The 20,242-nt window shown below is 36.0% G+C and overlaps 1 protein-coding gene across 12 annotated transcripts in view; it reads right to left on the minus strand.

The window, feature by feature from the left end:
* Positions 1–20,242, minus strand: part of PLEKHA7 (pleckstrin homology domain containing A7) — a 164,552-nt gene that overhangs the window by 84,159 nt on the left and 60,151 nt on the right. The window lies entirely within an intron of this gene.

Genomic DNA, 20,242 nt, shown 5'->3' on the forward strand with positions numbered 1-20,242 from the left:
AAATTTCTTCAGATCCTGCATTAACTCCTTTCTATGCCGAGCAAGTCTCTATCAAGCATGTGACTGAAACTTGGCAGCTATGAAGGTGAAGTAACTTCACGTGAAATTTTATTTGCTCTTTAGGTAATTATTTAACAATACATACAATGACAGAATGCCTCCAGAAGAATATGCATCTTCCACTCACAGAAAACTTTGTAATCTCTTGAAAATACAGGTATTAAATAGTCCTTCACTATTCAGGGTATTAAAAGGTTTTTTCCCCTTCAGATGCAGCAAGATCAAAAATAAAGTGCACCAAAGCACATGGGTGAGAAGAGTCAAACTAAGAGCTAGACACTCCAAGTAAGTTCAGACCAGCACTACAGTAAAAATGGTTTTATTCAATGGTAACTTTTAAAATGCAATAAACCCCAAGTGCAAGATGATAAATACTGTCTGCATATGCATTTGATCAAGAGGACTACAAGAAGTACAATACTTTTTCATGCTTTCAGTGCTTCAGTTGCATTTTCATTTACTAATTAAATAAAATGCAAAACTGTTTTAAAAACCTCTTAGATAAATGTATAATCTAGCAATTTAATTATTTGCAAAAGAAGATTCAGTTGCTTCGGGGTTTTTTGTGTGTTTAGTTTGGTTTTGTTTTACATATTGGCTGTTCTGTCAATTAAACCAGCACTAGACATGAACATTACAAGGATTTTCTCAAGAACTCTTGGGATCTTCCCTTTCTCTCCAAATCTACATTTGGCATTACAGCAACCAAAACCAAAGCTATGATTTATTTCTACTTTCTTGGACAATGTGCTACACTACATTAAAAATTTTTAGCTTTAACTTCATGAAGTGTACTTAAGTTTATTTGCTTTCACTTTGCACAACCATAAAATACATTAACTACTTTTTCAAGCGTCCTATCTGCTCTCCTAAGTAGAATAATTTGCCTGCACAGCTACTCACTTGGTCTCTCATTCTTCCGCATGAATTCTGCAGGCTCTTGAAAAATCTGTAGCTTCTAACAAGAAACTCCACAAAAGGGGAAAAAGCTCCAGATCTGTTGTTTGGAAGTTGCTTAGCTCTGACTGCTGGATTCACTTTCTCTGGGACTTTACCTGATTACAGAAAGTCAAAATGTCTAAACTCCTCTTAAAGCACAGTAAGTAACTGGACAAACCCTGTATTATTTCCTCCTAAGGACTTAATTTCAGATTAATTTCTATTTTAATTTCTCCCAATCAGCCACTGGAACTAATCAAGGTCACGAATCATTACTCTGAACATTTGCTACCCATACTTATTTAATTCTAACAAAGTGACCAACAAATGATTCTTATTCCTAAAGTGTAACTTAACAGACACCGCAATTACAATGTTTTAAAAAAATAATAAATCTGTAAGTAGTACAGAAAAGAATGAGACTTCAGAGTGACTGATTTTTGCCGAATAAGTCATCACTGACTCACAGAGTGATTCTGCTTCAAGGTTAAATTAATCAGTTTTGCAATATAAAGTTGAAACAATATGAATTCATTGAGTGATGACATTTCAGATATTTCAGATACTGGATCAGGACTTGAAAATGTGTCTTTATAGAGAAACTGGGTTCTCCCACAAGAAAAGATAAAGAAGTGGCTAAACTTGTAAAACTTGAAGTGCCGTAAGTTTTTCTGCATCATTAACAGATAAAAGAAGTTAATAGTTTTGGCATTACTACACTGGGATTTGGGAGATCGGGATTCAGATCTTAGCTCTGAAGCAGATTTCTCGTATGACCTTGTCAAGTAATCCTCTTTTTGTAAGATCACCATTTTATCAACATTTAAGACTTTAAAAAGAGAGAAATGGTGCCTACCAATTGAGAGTCTTTACCTCATTTGCAGCTTTCATGGTTCTACTGCAGTACGTACAAGCAAAAACATTCATTGTTTTTCAACAGTAGAAAGGCCTGCCTTGACCTTCCCAAAGAATTCCAGCAAACCTCAGAGGCAAGAACGGCCTGGAATTCCTGAATCTAGCTAAACAAGATACATTGCTGCCTTCCACGTTTAATTGTTTACAGATTTACAGAAAATCTCTTCCAATGCATGGAAGTTTATTCTTTATAATATTTATATCCAACAGAAAATCTTTTTTATTCTGAAGACAACGTTTTGGCTACGTCGATTATTCTTTTCACTTCAAGTACTAAGTGTATGGATGTGGGAAGAAGGTGGCTGCCTTTTTTACTAGTGTACTTGTTCACAGCTGTGAGGTAACCAACTGGAAACCAGGATACAATTCTGTACAAACTTAATAAAGCCACATGCATTACAATAACGAGAAAGCAAGTTTAGCAAAATTATTTGGCAAGATTAAATTGCCAGTGCAATTCTTCAAAAATGAACCAATCAACATCATTTGACGGCTTGCATCTCCAAATGTAAGTCTCAAACTAAATTCACTCTGAGATTAACTTTCCTATACTACTTAATTAAAATCCTCCTCAATTACTTATTTCCTATTTGCTATCAACTTAATTCACCCACGTACTATTTATAAATAACTGCACCGAAACATCAAGTTCAGCCTAACATGCCTCAGAATATGTTTGCTTTTGTGGTATCACATATTGTCATCTTATTACTGTTCTTTGAAAACAATCTAAGAATCTAAATCCAAATTAGTGATGCTAATGCAATAGATTAAATTCCAGAAGCAATGAGTGGCAATATTCATTCATCTCAAAGTACAACACTAGAAAGACATAACTACATTGTAACGCAAATTACTATCAAATCAGAACAAAAGGAGGGAAAATGCCCTGTTTCTGAATAATAAGATCCTCTCTAGGGAAAAGAAAATAAATTAATTATTCTTATCTTGTATGACACAGACTTTGTTTCATATCCAACATTCTGGGACTTGCATGTTACACACCATGACCTTAAGTTTTAATACCTCTGACAGCTCACAAATTCTGCAAATACCACATGCATATTCTACATTCTTCTGACATGAACAGTTTGCAGACTAAGACACTGTATTCTTAGAGACATTAAGAAAAACCAGCTCAAACTTTTTGACACCTTGAAATGTCCGGTCCTACATATCTTACATACCTACATACCTGATTGAGCTCTCAAATATTTCTATTGACATCAATATAAATTTTATCTGCATGACAACTAGAAAATAGACACAAAAGCTATTTTGTTGATACCTCAGAAAATGACAATTGAGAATTACTGTTGGCAGAAAAAAAACCACTAGAGTTCTATTTGGATTAATCAGTTATATTTTAGGGACAGAAACCAGAAGGCCTAAATATTTTCATTTTAAATATTCTAAAGATCTAAAGAAAAATAAACTAATATTTTATTAGTCAGCATGCCCTGACAACAAGGACAACAAAAATAAGAAAATAAACAAAAACAAACCAACCTCTCCACCACACTTTCCTATTTCCATAAAGATTAAGTTCCGTTCAGTTTCTTTAACAGATATTTTACTGAAACCAGATTTCAATGACTTAAATATAAATATTTCACTTTTATTTGTTGTAAGTAATAGCGTTAGAGTATTTCTCTTCAACTGAGGGAGCCCAAAATCTGCATCGGAGGAACAACCCCTAACTGAAACAGCAGAGCCACTGTACAGCAGAGACCAGTCATGTTTTGCTGTGAATTGTCAGACCAGCTCCCTGCATTTTATAGTGAAGAGTCATTGGAGAAAACAAACAAAAAGACCCCAACAACCTTGACAGCAGGACCAAGAATTATGTTACTTTCCTTAATAGTCTTCCCCAAAAGTTTATCTGAAGGAAGAAAAAAGACAGGTGTTCCATTTTTATGAAGTGGTCCTACCCTACCCAGAAAATCACACACGTAAGAACCATGGTCCCATTTTAAAGATATTTCCTGCTACGGTTAAGAGCAGATTCTTAAGAAGAGAAAAAAACATAAATCCATATATATTACATGTAACACCAACTATTTTTGGAAGCAAGGAACCTTCATCTAATGCCAAGTGCCATGTACCAAAGACACAGGCAAGATGCCAGTTTTCTAACTGCTTACCAACAGAAGACAAAACAAACTTAAAAACTTACTTTCATGAAATCATTAATAAGCCAATCAACAAATAAATACAAGAGAATAACTGAACTTTTTCAAGGACTGTCCTTTAAGTTGCTTTAATATTTTATACAACCTGACCTTCTTACATGCTTGTTGAATTGATATGTCTGTATTTGGTAAAAAAGGTAAAGAGGGCACTTAAAGTATCAGAAATATATATTATCTCTATCGTCATCTTACACAATTATTAAAAAGTTATTGTAGACCACAAACTACCTCACTTCATCAGATAATTACAGCATTACATCATTCCAGCACCAGTGCAGCTCCACAATCAGTGTATTGATAAGGTAGAGGTGACACATTTCACCTCTTTTCATCTGGATTCTATTAAAATTGCATTCAGTCAAAATAATAGGACACATATACAGGAACTAACATCACTCCAATGTAATTATCACAAACTCACAGAATGGTTTGGGTTGGAAGGGACCTTAAAGATCATCTAGTTCCAACCCCCCTGCCATGGGCAGGGACACCCTCCACTAGACCAGGTTGCCCAAAGCCTCATCCAGCCTGGCCTTGAACACTTCCAGGGACAGGGCCCCCACAACCTCTCTGGGCAACCTGTTCCAGGGCCTCACCACCATCACAGTAAAGAATTGCTTCCTAATATCTAATCTAAATCTTCCCTCTTTCAGTTTAAAACAATTAGCCCTCATCCTATCATTGTACTCCCTGATAAAGAATCCCTCCCCATCTTTCCCATAGGCCCCTTGAGGTACTGGAAGGCTGCTATAAGGTCTCCCTGAAGCCTTCTCTTCTCCAGGCTGAACAGCCCCAACTCTCTCAGCCTGTCTTCACAGGAAAGGTGCTCCATCCCTCGACAGTCTTTGTAGCCCTCCTCTGGACTCACTCCAACAGCTCCATGTCCTTCTTACGTTGGAGGCCCCAGAGCTGGACACAGTACTCCAGGTGGGGTCTCACGAGAGCAGAGTAGAGGGCAGAATCACCTCCCGTGAGCTGCTAACCACAATTTGCCCATTGAAATTTCACAAAGTTCATTTAAAAATGTATTTTGACCAGTGTTCACTTATCATAGATTGTCTGCATGTATTGTTATCAGTGACAACTGTATTCTAGATTGCTCAAGATTTTCTATACTTGATAGAAGTATACATGCATCACGAATAGTTCATAAACTAGGTGTTCCACAAATTATTCTCACAACATTTTCAAGGCAGCTAGAGATTTTAAATTGTATCTGCTCTTTGTGTTATGCTATCTGGCAGTGACAACAGTTGAGTAAAGAAGCTAGAGCGAAGATGCAGGAGCAATAAGGAACAGTACTTGCAAGGAAACAGGGAAAGGATGCATGCAAAATGCCAAATGCCCACCACAAAATTAATTCCATGCAGTTGCCATTGAGGAAGAAAAAGGTTCATGAGAGTTCTGGTTCAGCAAAATTATCTTACAGCTCAGAAACCAACTAATACCTAAAACAACCATATGAGGGACTGGACCAACAAGAAATTTTATGTCCTTCGATAGGCAAGCAGCACTGAATACACACAGCCCAGGTCACCAGCTTTTCACAGGACTTTCCCTTAGGCAAACCAAATTCCAGCAACTAAAGAAAGTCATGTAAGCACTACAGGGATTTTCCTTGCTTCCTAATCCTCTACAACTGAGATGTTCTCTTCTGTTCCTTGAGCTCCCAACTGTTTCCTGGGGCTGGAAGTACAGGTAATTCCAGATCTCCAAAGAAATATCCTGTCCTCTTCTTCACACAATAGCCAACGTATAACCATGTTATATTTGTATTATAACCATATATGTTATATTCATATATAATTATACAACTTTTACAATTAAGATCACTATATATTCATAGATTCAAGAATCAAAACTGAAGTATTAATTGACCTATGAGATTTCAAATGGAGCAGACTTTAAAATGCAGATATTCAGAATGCTGAATGTGGGGCATTAGGAGCAGTAGTAGTATCAATTAGCAGATTTCTCAGAAAAAACTGAAATGAGATTCTCAATTCAGCCTTCACAACACCACTTCTACTGCAACCTCCGTAATACAACAGACTTTTAGAAAACTTTTCATCTTAAATTTTCACAAAGTCTGTATATACAATATTATTTTGTAAATAAGAAGTTTCAGACACTCTTACCTCTAAATATTATAACAATGCTGTGCACATATTGCTCGAGGCTCTCCCACTCCCATTCTCTCTAAACTATTCACCTCCAAGCAAGATTTTCACTTTGCACTACTTTTAGTCCAACCAGCCTGTCATACTACTGTGGTCACTATAGAAATCCTGAATTAGAAGCAGAGAGGCAGACTTCAGAGACATATTTCATCTTCCAAAAAACCAGCTGAAGTTCAAGATGCATCCATCTCAACCTTTCTTAAAATACTTTCTACTAACTTTTCACACTCTTCATTCATGGAAAACTATCAGGCATCTGCAACAAGCTGGCACCGAAACGTACAGAGAGAAACAGAATGGAAGCCCTTGAGTTAGAGAATAACATTGCTCTGGCACACTTTCTCTTCCTTATTCTGTTTTATTCATCTCTGTCATTTTAAATATTGAGCTGGTTTTGTTCACAAACATTTTCTTGTCACTGAAAGATCAGAATGACCAAAGAGGGAAAACTGTACTTACAGCATCTCAGTATTTCCATTGTGGAGTTTCCAAGAACAAATTTTAACAGCTAATACTTCTAAAAAGCATGAATAAAATTTATTACCACTAAACCCATAGAATTTACTTAAATATCCTCAAAACCCTGAATTAAAGCATGTAACGCTTCCTGATCATAAATTAAGAATTTCTAGAATGCAGGCAGCAAAGTACAGATTAAGGTAGAATTGCAAGATGCCAATTTTTCTTGGCTCGTGTATGCTTTTGTCCATCTAATATTTCGTAGTTAAATGTCTAATCACATTATTTTAACTGGCAAGCAGCAAAGTTCCTACAGAGGACTAAGGAAGTAGGGTTATAGGCCCTTATTAGCATTATCCAATGGTAAATATGGTTATTTTACACAAAAGGCAAAGATCACATCATTTGCTGAAAGGATCACAAGACAGGTTTGCTTCATATTGACATATTCATCATATTAAAATAAACTTTGTTTAAAATACTTCCATTTATTTTTCTTTAAACGACAATCTTCTGTGCACATTCTCTTCTTCTCTGTATCCAAGACAAGACTGGAATCAGCCATTGTATTTTCTGAATCAGTACTCTGTACAGTATTTGAATTAAAATGCCTTGAAGTGACTCATCACACTAAAAACTCTATTAATGTAAACTAATTATAATGGGCACTATGATTATAGTACCGGAAGCAATTTTGCTAGTAAGAAAATAAAACAAACAGTTTAAAAACAAAACAAACAAACAAAAGTTTACATGACTAACCAGAAAGTGTATTACCTTCATCAGCAAGGAAAAATTTATGCCGTGACAGAAGCCGTAAGTTGCAAGGAACAGCAAGACTTTCACAACATAGTGCAATAATGCCCTTTGCATAGCTGAGACCTATCAAAAGTATCACCTGAAAGTCTAAATGACAGCACTGATACTATTTAAATTACTTACTAGACAAACAGATCAGTAAAAATGAAATCTGAAAAAAGCTGAATGTCATTTATCTAATACAATATAAAAACCGATTAAAGATATGCTTAATTTACATTAAAACTGATTAAAGACATGTTTAATTTACAAACACTTCAAATGGGACAACTCACATTTGTCAGTGTTTGCAGAATTAAGGTCAATGGACACCAAGCAGTATGTCTCCTTTTCTCAGTCTGTAATACTCATGGGATGAGTTAAAACATACAGAGGTAATCTTAGAAAGTGTAAGTCTGTTTATAAAACCTATAGAAAACAATGATATTTAAAGCTTACAACGCAGGGAAAAAATACTTCACTGTTCTTAATGTCATGTATTCAACTTCATTTTAAACAGTGCTTTTCATGTATGAATATGTTCTAAACTACTGAGCTCATAAAATTATGAACCAGAAAAAAACGGAGAAATACTTTGAACAAATACTTTGTTCACCCATTCCATGGCAAACAAAACCAAAACCTGTCAGGGTTTACCAAGCATAGAATGATAGTTCACAATCTGACCAAATCTGGTCAAATTCACGGTTATGGAGAGAATTTCATTGCCTAGTCTCAACAGAGTTTGCCCCAACACAGCAGTCCTTCAGCTCTCCAATTGTTCCAGTCACAGCCTGCAGAAAGTAAGGCTAACGAGTTTCCCGAACAACCATGTGGCCAAAACCAAAATTAAAATTATTCTCTTCTGCTGTTGCTTTTGGCTAAGAACAAAAGTAAAACAAACAACTTTACGTTTACTAGTACATTTACTTGTACTTTTTTTTTAATGTACACACACATAAAATGTGTGCATGTATGTGCACATGTGCATACTTGAGGTTTTCGTTTTGAGGTTCTAGACACATCACAAGTTGATCTTTTGCATATTTAGGAACAGCATGTAGGTTTCAATTATAATGTGCTCATGTAATTAGTTACAATGCCTTTTAGAATAAAAGGTATCAAAGCACACATATCTAAGAAGCACTACAAAGGATGGAATGAAGCCATTAAAATCCAAGAGAAACCTTCCATTCAGCTTATTAACAGAAAGCTGATATATGAGTAAGCTACTATAAATTAATTCGTGTTTACCAGTGGTAAGAAGAACACAAACTCAGGCAGCCAGCTTAACACACCACAATGATCTTAAGGAAACTTCTTCCATGAGCATTTCAAGGGATCTTGAAGTAAACTGATATCAGTATATTATATACATTTAAAGCAAAAGCTAACTTTAAAATATTTTTCCTAAACAACTCTCAGGACTTAAGCAAGCAGCTTAGATTTGAAGAAAAACAAGTATGTGGTAACAAGGATGCATATGACTGGATTACTGTTGCATACAGTGTTTTGAGACAAACGCACACTTTAATGTAGTGCAATCTAATGCAAATCACAATTTACAAACACCCTTATAGCTTGTAAGTCTCGCTTCCCTTGTCAGTCTTAAAATCATGAAATTGATAGAAGTAAAAATACTGTGGAGACTGTAAAATCAAGAATACAGAACTTCCCCTGCTAGGTGTATAACTTCCACTAATCAGAAATGGGATTCACAGCAACTTTTTAGGCTCTAAACTGACTTTTCCAATAATGTCTTCCAAAAATGAATTTATAAAACTTTTGTACACATAAGAAAATCTTTATAATCCAATGCTATTCTTTTCACAAATGATCCATTAAAACTTGTCACCTGAAACACATTACAAATCATCAAAAGGCAATAAATACAGCATTATATATACAGACAGTACATGCACACACACAAGATGCACCTTGTAGGATGAAATGCAGAGGATGAAAACCCCTGCCATAAAAAGGAAGAGTGTTAGAGACCCATTCAATATACAGGACCTGCAGCGCACTGTGAATTCTAACCGACTGCATCAGCTAATAGTTCTGTGAATGCGGCCCTTCTCATCAGAGCAGGCCAAGAAAAAGCAATTAGCAGTGACATTTCACTGAAACAAAGTCACCAAGACACTATTTCTTTATACAAAACCATCAGGTTAAAAAAAAAAAATGTTTTGAAAACCCAGTAAAGAAATCCTACTTCATCCTGAAATCCTTTCTGCAACATTGTAAATGTTCATAATGGCGCTCTCAGTAGCACTCACTCACTTTGAAGCTGTCACTCAACTGTCACCATGACAACAACAAAAACCTTTTCACGCCTAGAGAAGACAATGGGAATTTTTAATTACTGCCATTCATTCTGCTGACAGTTTCAGCTAAACTAAATTCTACTCTAAAAAAAAATACAAATACCAATTTAAGATTTCAAGAATAACGATCCCCCCCCCCCCCCGAACATCCTGCTCTTTATCATTTTTTCCCCATGTTCAGATTTCACATTTGCTATTTACCAAATACTTTAGTGAATATGAATTTTAGGGTGGCTGGCAGAATTTTTTTCATGTCAATGCAGAGGAATTTTTTAAGTCACCTCAGTAGCAAATCTCATGTTTATCAGAGACTGACTTGACTAAGTCCCTATCATCACAGGCTGGGTAACTGCAAAAGACTGGAGGCAAAGCTGTGGGCAAAGCATCTCATGGCTCTTCCAGTTGTTCCCAACAGACTGCAAGATTTTAGTCTTAAGGAAAAACAAAGACAATTCTTCTCAGTGCTGTTGTGAGTTTTTTAAAAATAATATTCTAGATACTGGGGGGGGGGGGGGGGGGGGGGGGGGGGAGGGAATTAAAAACCATCCTGGTTTGGATCCTTCAGATTCTTAACATAAATCCCTGACTTGACAGGGCTACTCATTAGTCACAGTGTGCATAAACAATCCTGGAGATGAGAAAATATTTTCAGTTCCCTGATAAAAATATACCAGGAGATAAAAAGCAGAGCACTTGGTGGTAATTTTTCTCCGTGCTACCACAAAACACAAACTACAGGAGTTATTTTGTATAACCACATTGCAATGTTTTTCTCTAACAAGGTGGCAAATTGGTACAGCCTGATAGTCTCAGTAGTTGTTCATACAGTATAGCTTATCATCAGACAATAATATTCAAAGTACATTTGGAACATCAGGTTAGATCATGGAACAAAAAAAATACTTCTTGGCCTAAATCCACCATGACATGTCCTATCAGGAAATGAAATAAAAAGAAACTCATATGATGCAAGAATATATAAATGAAGACAAAAATGCAAAATGGCAGAAAAACTAGTATTTATACAGGTTTCAGAGTAATCACTTTGCTTAGAAATTTTATGGTATACAAATAAGGGGTATGAATCAATTGAAAATGTAATTAGATTGACCAGGCAAAAAAAAAAAAAAAAAAAAAATTACTTTATCTTCTGATATTAAGGACATTTGTTTACACCACAAAAAAACCCCCAAACAAACCAACAACAGTTGTTTACAAAAAAATAACAAAAAAACAGATGAAGAGTAAGGCACAATGTATGAGAATGAATTCAAATTCTCCAGGACATGAAGCCTAAATGAACATTTCAAGCACAGGCTCTAGCCAACATGATGAACTGCAAAAGAAAGACCAAAACAAAATAACAGAAGAAAAGCACAAAGGAACAAAAGTTACTTATTCTGATATTACAGGATGTCCTGAATAGGAAATATGGATCCAATCTAGAAAAGCACTTCTGGTGAAAGAGTTCTAAAACAAATATTCTAGAAGGACACTTGGAAAGTATTAATACTGAAAAGTTTCAAGGTTAATGGGGAGAACAAGGACACATGTTCAATACAGTGAGAAAGATTAGGTTTTTATTGATCAGTAAGATCTTCACATCAATGAGAAGGCATTGTTACATAGGGAAGTGTGAATTAATTATTGATCTCTTGAAAGCAAAAGAGATGATGGGAAACTCAAAATTTTGGGAGGAAGCATGAAATTGAGCATTTGAGGAATTAAAGCCTGAACCAAACATACAGTTTCCCTAATATCACAAATACTTAGTGAGCCTGATCAAAAATACCCAATGCCCATCACTGAAGCAAAGTACTTCACAAGTACTGCAGAAGCCTCAAATCTATCTAGAGAGAACAAACCAAGAACTTTTTCCCAGGAAGTGATCTAAACCACTGTTAAGTCATTAAAAGAATGCAGATGGATAAAAAGAACAGTGTGTGTCCACTGCTGTTAGATAAAGCACGTAAAATTTTTTTTTGTCTCAGTATTCAATTTCCTACACAGCTGAATGGTTTGGTTTGTTATGTTTTCTAAATAAAGGGCGTCATTTCTTATTGTCATCCAGAATTCATTAAGGCACTCAATCAAGTAGCAAAGGACAAAAAGTAGAGTTGACTATTCTCAGAAAATACGTACATATTTTTCTACAAAAGAAAAAAAATTGTCCTTCTAGAAAAGTTAGTGTTGAATTACCTATTACTGCAAGGGCAAGAAGCCCTTTATTTCTGCATATTGTTACAAATCATGACCAAGCAACTCCAAGTGCTGATTGCCTTTCTAAAATGCACCATTTAACAACAGCAGGCTTATTCACACAACTTAGCAAGTTCTACAGGCAGAATGTTCTAAATTAGCACAAAAAAAGATTCTGGCATGTATACTGATTAGAAAAAGCAACTAAATGAAAATCTATAGCATTAATAACCTGTATTTACTTTGTTTAAACCATCACTCTATACAAGTTAATGATCAAAACCCATAGAAGCTTTTTCACCAACACTGATTTAAGTCAAATTTCCTCAGGGACCAAATGACTCAGGGGGACTAATGGAATTATTTACATCAATATGTTGAATCCAGACTGGGTTGGCAAAGACAGTAAATCACTAAGATATAGTGCCTGAATAGAGGTTGTTATGAAATATTAATGTAATCAATCCTTATCACAAAAGCCTCAAGTGATATCAATTGCCAGTATCACTTGAGGCTTCCAAGCCTTTTTAAGAAGTGTCAGAACGAGCTATTTGTTTTACAGTTGATCGCTCATAGCTGTGCTTATTAGGAAGAAATACAGAGACGTATAAATTACTCGTGTTATGGTATACATGATCTGCTGAGATTCAGTGGATTTCACTTCCACAATGGATAAGATTTTCTAGTGCAGCAAAATTAAAAAAAAGATCAGAATTCGAGATGAACAATCCACATTGTGATAGTGGTTATAGAGTTATATCTTTAGATATAACCATTAAACCAGAAATAAAAAATAACAAAATTTATATACACACATGCACACTTGTATCTCACAGCTGTATTTTCCTTTTGGTACTAAAATTTGTTCCTACATTATTTAAAGCTTAACCAGTATTACAAGCCAGGTGAGAAAGAAGTGATCTTAGCTCTATGGAGATTTACTATACCTTTAGTTAACTGAAAATGAAGCATTCCTGAAATCTCACTTAAAATAAAGGAATAAACTTTCATCCTGCCAACTACCTAATTATTAGCCTAAATCATTCTAAACATTTTGCTGGCTATCTTTAGCACTTTGACTTGCACCTTAATCATACGCTGTCTACATAAAAGGAATAAGAAGAATGATTCCGTTACTTCAGTCTTCGGCTTTCCTCTGTTCTGGGAAACAGACCTCATCTACTAGCAATATCTAATTACATTTGTGCTCTACAGCACTTTTATGTTGGATTCTTTATATTTTAAAGTTTACTGATAAAATTATAAAGTGATGGAAGCCAGTATCAACTATCAACATCCACTTATTATATTAAACAAAAAACCAAAAAAAGCGCCAGTAAGTAAATCCAATTTTATCTGTTGAATTATAAAGCCCTCATATTTGGCAATTCATCGCATCCTATAAATGCTGCAATTTGTACTATGTATAGAAGCATTTAACTTCCGTTGTATCAGAACACTAGTTTTACTAGCAGAAAGGAGCAGTGACTCGGAAACAATAGCTTCCAGATACCAGTAATATTAATCATATTAATCAGGCCACCTACTTCTAGCCCAAGGGCTACTGAAATTATTTCAATCATTATCTTGTTTTCCTGAAAGATCTTAAATGTAAAGAACTTTCAAACTCACAAACATCAGAATACGTGTTATACAAGGCAAGCAGCATATTAGGAGCAAAATACAAATATTAGATTTTAAAGGGTGTAAAATTTCAGCATGCATCGTAATTTTAGGGAAAGCAAGTTCCAAGTTAGAATTAGAACCACCTCTTTCAAAGTAGCAAACAGAAAAATAGTACATTTTAAGTTGTACTGTATACTTAGTACTTCTAATATTTAGAGAAAAAGCTCTTCAGTTGTTTACACCAAAAAATTATTTGCCTCAAAAGTGTATTCAGCCATACTATCTGTTGCTTCTCATGTAGAAGTCCTTTTGGCTCTACATTCACAATAAACCATACTTAAATTTTTTTTACTCTTCACTAATCAAACAACAAAATAAATCCTCAAGGAATTAATCTGAAGATACCCTCAATAAGAGAATTCCTAGGGATTACCCAGTGACCCCACATACATTTACTGTCAGATTAGAATCCCATGTAACTTCAGGTACTAGCACCAAAACTCAGTGATCCAAATAGGCAGTAAACAGACTACACATTCTTTGAAACATACTTACAGAGCATTGGTACTTTGCAAAATAAAGGTGTGTTACACGTAACAAAAATAAGACTGAATTATTGCCATTGTCATTTAAAAAACAAACAACCCAAACCACATTAAATCCTAAGAGCAACAGAAGAGCAAATTGGATGGATTGGATGGGAAGCATGATGGTAGAGAGATTCAGGACACAGGGAAACAACCTTCATTTCTTCTTCAAACACCATTTGTGTTATTGCTTCTGCTCTCAGTACTGTGGCCGCATTTCTCCAGAAGAGTGCAAGAGGATGCCTGCTTAGGCAAAGACTAAATTACCAATCACATCTGACCAAGGTAATAGAATTATGAGGATTTTGTGAAAATATTAACTGAAGTCCATGCAGCAGCTTTACAGTTGTCTGATATGAAGATTGCAAAGTCACCTCTGTCCTAGAGGCATCTCCTACTTGAGCTTTCTGCCCTTTATCACCAAACAAAACTTCCTCAGCTTCTGCGTATGTGAGAATTCTCCACGCAAGAACACAGCAATATGCGCAAATGAATGTATCGTGACCTGAGCCCTAACATGACAACTTTGAATCCAGAATAAATCAACAGCTGAAAGGAAGCAACAGATATCAATGGGAAACAAATGATGATGTTTTAAGCTCAAAAGGATGGCCTTAGTACAGTACTGAGTACCCATGGTTGTTTGCATAGATCTGACCTCCAAGTTTTAAAGATACATATTGTCACGTATCAGAAGGCTGACAGTAGTGTAATGGCCCAGTAAAAGCAACCCTTACAATTCAAACTATTTTCTGCAGATTCATATAGGACAATTCATGCCACATGAGTTTATGAGTTTGGTCTAAAGCAGTTTCTTTCCACTGCCCAGAAAGGGAATCTTACTTTGAAAAAACTAATGCAACCATCTGAGTTACATTTCTAAACTTGAACCACAAAAGCTTGCACAATATATGGTGCCTCTAGCTGGGTTCCAGTGAAGGTTGCCAATATTTCATCAGATTTCTATGAAGAATATAAACATTTACGGCTTGGATCCGAGACGCATGTCCTAACACTTACAGATCTACACTTCCAAATCAGTGCACTTAATGATCAGCAGATTAACAATGATCACTCGACCAAAAAAGTTCTGGCTAGCATTCAAGCTGGGCTTAATATGTTATATGCGATGCAATGAGAAGCTGAATAAACTGTCAAGAAAAACCAACTGCATGAGGATATTCACAACTGGAAAAACAACCAATGAAGAGGCAATAGTTTAAAAGTAACAGAGCAGAGAAGGGATTTGTGTATCGGAACACAACCACTTAACAGAACTAACGAGGCAACAGCATTGCTTCAAAGAACCTAAGCCATTACACTTATTGCAGTTCCTGACCCGTCCAGTGCTGAAGTAGAAAGTAATAAATGCTGCAACTTACTACATATCTGTAACGCTTCCAACTTCTAAAAAAAATCACAATCATAATACAAAAAAAATAGAGATGATGGGAGTATGCTTGTGAATTTTGATAAATCGTACTCTACCCAAGTTTAAGTTGCACCTAGAAAGAGTAAAGAATATTTTTGAAGAATATTTTCATATACGTTAATATTAGTAAACTACACAGAAAGTTTCTTTCAAATCACTCCAGTAACTAGACTATGCAAACTTACTAAGTACAAACATTCAATAGCTTAGTTAGGAAAATGTGGGTTTTAAAACATGTAAAATTATGACATTTAAGCAACTGAGGTTTTCAGAACAGCTTGTTCTTAAAAATAAGGGGCTTATCTTTAGAGCTTTTAGCATCTGAAATACAGCAAATCATGACCCAGCAGGGTAAGAGTGGGCAGAAAAGAATATAGGGAGAAAGCACAATGGAGAGAAATCACGGCCTGTGGTGCATAGCAATAGAAAAGTTTACATCAGCAAATCCACTGCAGATTTGCCTAATGTTTTCAGCACATGGAAATAAGGCAGGCCCGGCAGACAACAGCAATAAATCCATAAAAGAAAAACATTCTGCCAGTGAAGGAACATAAAGACTTTTAGTAGGCATTAATAGATCGGTGCTGCTTTTCCTCAATTGGAACAATTCTGAATTGTGAACTGAGATTTTAGTATTACAAGTTGACACAGGCCATGGACTAAATATTCTACATTTTATCCATCTATGGTAACATAGTGCGGGGGGGGGGGGAAAATAAACCTGCCTGTAGGGTTTCCACATGAATAGCCAGAATTAGAACAAAAACTCATTTGCATCTTTCCCCATCCAAAAGCTGTATCAACACTTGCTACTGTTCTTCAGACATCACAGGACAGCCCACAAAAGCTGGAATTAACAGAATCTTGTTGTATCTTGTGGATATATCTGAAAATCTTTCTAATTAAAACCCAGTTGACCTGCAAGACAATATACATAGATTTCTCTAATCAATATACACATTCTGCCTTTTCATTAGTGTGAACAATTTACAACAGAGAAACTCTTGTGAACAACGTTTCTGTATCTCTGACAACACCTGGAACCCACTTTCCCTCACATCACACCAACAGAAGACAAAGACACAATTAAAAGAATCCACAATTATGGGTAATGCTCCAACTTTGTCTTTTACTTCCCTTCAGGCAACTTTTAAAGCAATGGAAAAGACAGAATGGCTGCAGGAAAATGAAAGGAGTCAGTCTAGCTTTTACCTGAAAGGGCACAGGAGGAGAGGAAGAAAATCAGTAAAAGCCAAAATAGGCTGCGAAACACAAGACAGTAAGTTTTCAGAACAGTAATCAGTGATTAGTAACTCTTACACACCAAGAGTTACAAATTATGTAAACCAGGACATATTTCAAATCTAGAAATCTTACCTAGTCAACAGCAGACAAGCGTAAAACAAGTCATTTTTACTGCAGCCACATTTGAATAGACTTAAACAGAGGGAGTAACCTGGAAAGAAACCAGAGTGGGGACAGAGCTAATGACACGTCTTAAAGCAAGAAAGACAAGCTTGAACTTGATGCAGTTTAACAGGAGAGCCAAGAAACGGATTTTTTAAATGGATGATGTAGTTAAAGCAGTAGGTAAAATGCGGATTACTTACATGGGAATAAGGAGGAGGAGGCAAAGTGCTACAGAGCTCTAAGTTACAATAACCCTGCAGAGAGACAAGGCCTCTTAACAAGAGGCTCTGTAAAATCCTAAGGGAAAAGGGACAGGTCTTCAACATTTTAGGGAAAGGTCAGCAAAGTGCAGGCACAGTTGGAATTTGGAGAGTAAAAGAAAAGAGCAGAGATGCTGTCCCACCTCAGGAGAAGGCAGTAGACATGGGAAAGACAGAACTAACGTCAGTAACGTCACAGCAGGCAAAACTTAATAGTGCAACATGCAAGAGTTTCCAAGGAAAGAGACTAACACGCAGCAATGTCTGAAAATTACTCAGGTCTTAATTTCTGAGAAAGCGCTCTGTGCCATCTGATTTGCCACTTGGGGCAAATCATATCCGAGACAGACGTGCCGGGAAAGCAGTGTGGTTATGTAGTGGCCTGGCACCCTCCTCATATGAGGTCACAGTCTCGGCCATTACAGTCTTCTCCACTGAAATTGTTTGTCTTCAGGAGATGATTATTCCTTACCTAAAGTTATGAGTAAATGAAACCTCTTACAGGAGCGGAAAACCTGACATAAATTTTGAGAAGGCTAGCACCATCTGCATTATCTGCATTGCAGTCATCTCAGCACTGTACAGAGGAATGTACACATCAACAGGATGACCCTCTGCTTCAAAAAAGTGTCTTAAATTAAAAGATGGCTCTCCTCAGCATGTGAGAAAAGTAGTCTATTTTTTGCAAAAAATCTAAAAATGGAATATATAAGTATCCATTTATTAAGTGCTCAAATTTATGCTCATTTTGTGCAGGAAGTTGTCCTTCAAATGAATTGCAGGACTCATGAAACTGGATTAGCAATATCATAAATCATACACCTGCCAAAATAACAGCATAAAAAGTGAGACTAAATATAATCTACATCTGATTTGAATAGATACTATCTATATTTAACAATTTGTTATAATTCAAATATTAGCTGACACTTATTCAGATTTTAACATAAATCACTGTATTGGTTATAATTTTCCTATAGTTAATTGCTTTAAAAATAACTTTAAGCTCTTGCAATGCCCTCATTTCTGAATTAGTAAGTTTTGAATTTGCATAAAGAAGAAACTTGCAAATTTATGCCTTACAAATTTTCTGCCAGTGCTTCAACTTTTTTTCTCCAAACCAAATTGTAACAAATTCTTAATTTATGTTTCTCAAATTATCAACTAAATGCTGCGCAAACCAAGACCATTTCTAGGACTATCCTTTAAACCGCAGGATTTAAAACATGTCAATGTTTTCTTTATGTATCCTAGAATGAACGATATTTCTCTCTAGGCTCAATTTCTAAGACACAAAGTTAGTTTCCATATTTAATTTCAAAATCAATGTATTAAGAGCATAAACTTTCAGCATTATAGGATGGTTCTTTGATGTACATTTTGCTGCATAACCTGGACCCTCAAACACACCAAGTAAATCTCAGAAAACCTCCAGACACATCCCTGTAAGGATTTTAAAAGGATCCAAGAGGTACCTGGGCAGCTTCAGCTCTAAGAGAAGCAATCACAGTGTAAATCTTGGGAAGCACACTACTGTACTAAGAACTATGATAATTTGTTAACTTAATTCCGTAAGTAGATTAGTCAACTGCTGAGGCAGAAGTGGTAACAGACAAAAGAGAGTAACTGACCAGAATCCCGAACAGCCGTCATCTTTCAGGAAACCAAGTTAGTGTATATTTATAACAACAAAGTAATTTTGTTTTGGAACACACACATACACAAATTCCTCCAAAGCAACAGAAATAATGCATCATGTTCCAAAAACAAACAAACTGCCCTTTCATGCTGAAATCCTCAGAATAATGAAAGTACAAAAGATTTTACATCTGAATCTCTGTTTATGCTAGACACTGTCCCTTTTTTTGTTTAATAAGAATATGTTAGAAAATAGCTGTTAAGAAAAAAGTAATGCAGAACTTGTTATAACTGGTTCTGCTAGCCAAATATCAATGTCATTAGAAGAACAACTACAATTACATTTCTGTGAATAAGAGCCTGAAATACCAGATATCATAAAACAAACAAAAAGAAATATTCAAAGTTTCAGTCAGAATTAATTAGAAAAGTAAGTAATCCACATCAGAGCTATTGCTTTGCATCATATGCTGTTTATACTTCTGTCTCCTTTTAAGGACACTTACTAGATAACATGATCATAATGCTCACATTTGTCCTCAGAGTTTCCTCTTTTCTGACAGAATGATTTATAATGAATTGTTGCAATCTGCCACGCATTCATCTGATTACAGCCTTACCACCAAGCGTAACGCGAGCCACGCTAGGAATGTGGAAAGAGACCTGAGGAGCCAGAAGGTAAGGTGCATTAAGCAAGCCAGAAGTGACACACCCGCCTAAAGAAGGCAATACTCAATATAGCTCAACGCAGGCAAAACTAGCAACGTACCATGGCCAACAGTTTCACAAGTGCTCAGTTTAACACTGGGACACCATCAGGACATTTGCAGTTTCACAGTTGGTCCTGTAGATCACAAGGGAGCCACATGTGGGATTGTGTCGATCTACCAGCCACTCGCACAGAGCTGAGGCTTTTCATTTCCAGTTCAGATATGACAGAATAAGAAAGATTTATTCTTTTTTTTAAAAGGCGAAGAGAGTGAGGAAAAAAGGGGTGGGGAGGGAGAGGTAGGAGATAGGGCAGAGAGAAGAGACTTCCCATACTAGAGGCATTTTGTGAGAAAAGCATTCTTACCCAGCTCCACTTTTCCAAGGAAGCAACTGAGGAAAGTCGCGCAGGAACCGCAACACCAGTCCGCACCTTCACCAACATCTCTCACTCACAATTTTGTGTAGCTATCTTCTGGACAAGATTTAGAGATGGTGATCTTGCAACCTGC

The sequence above is a fragment of the Grus americana genome, chromosome 5, assembly GCF_028858705.1.
Source record: "Grus americana isolate bGruAme1 chromosome 5, bGruAme1.mat, whole genome shotgun sequence".
NCBI lineage: Eukaryota > Metazoa > Chordata > Aves > Gruiformes > Gruidae > Grus > Grus americana.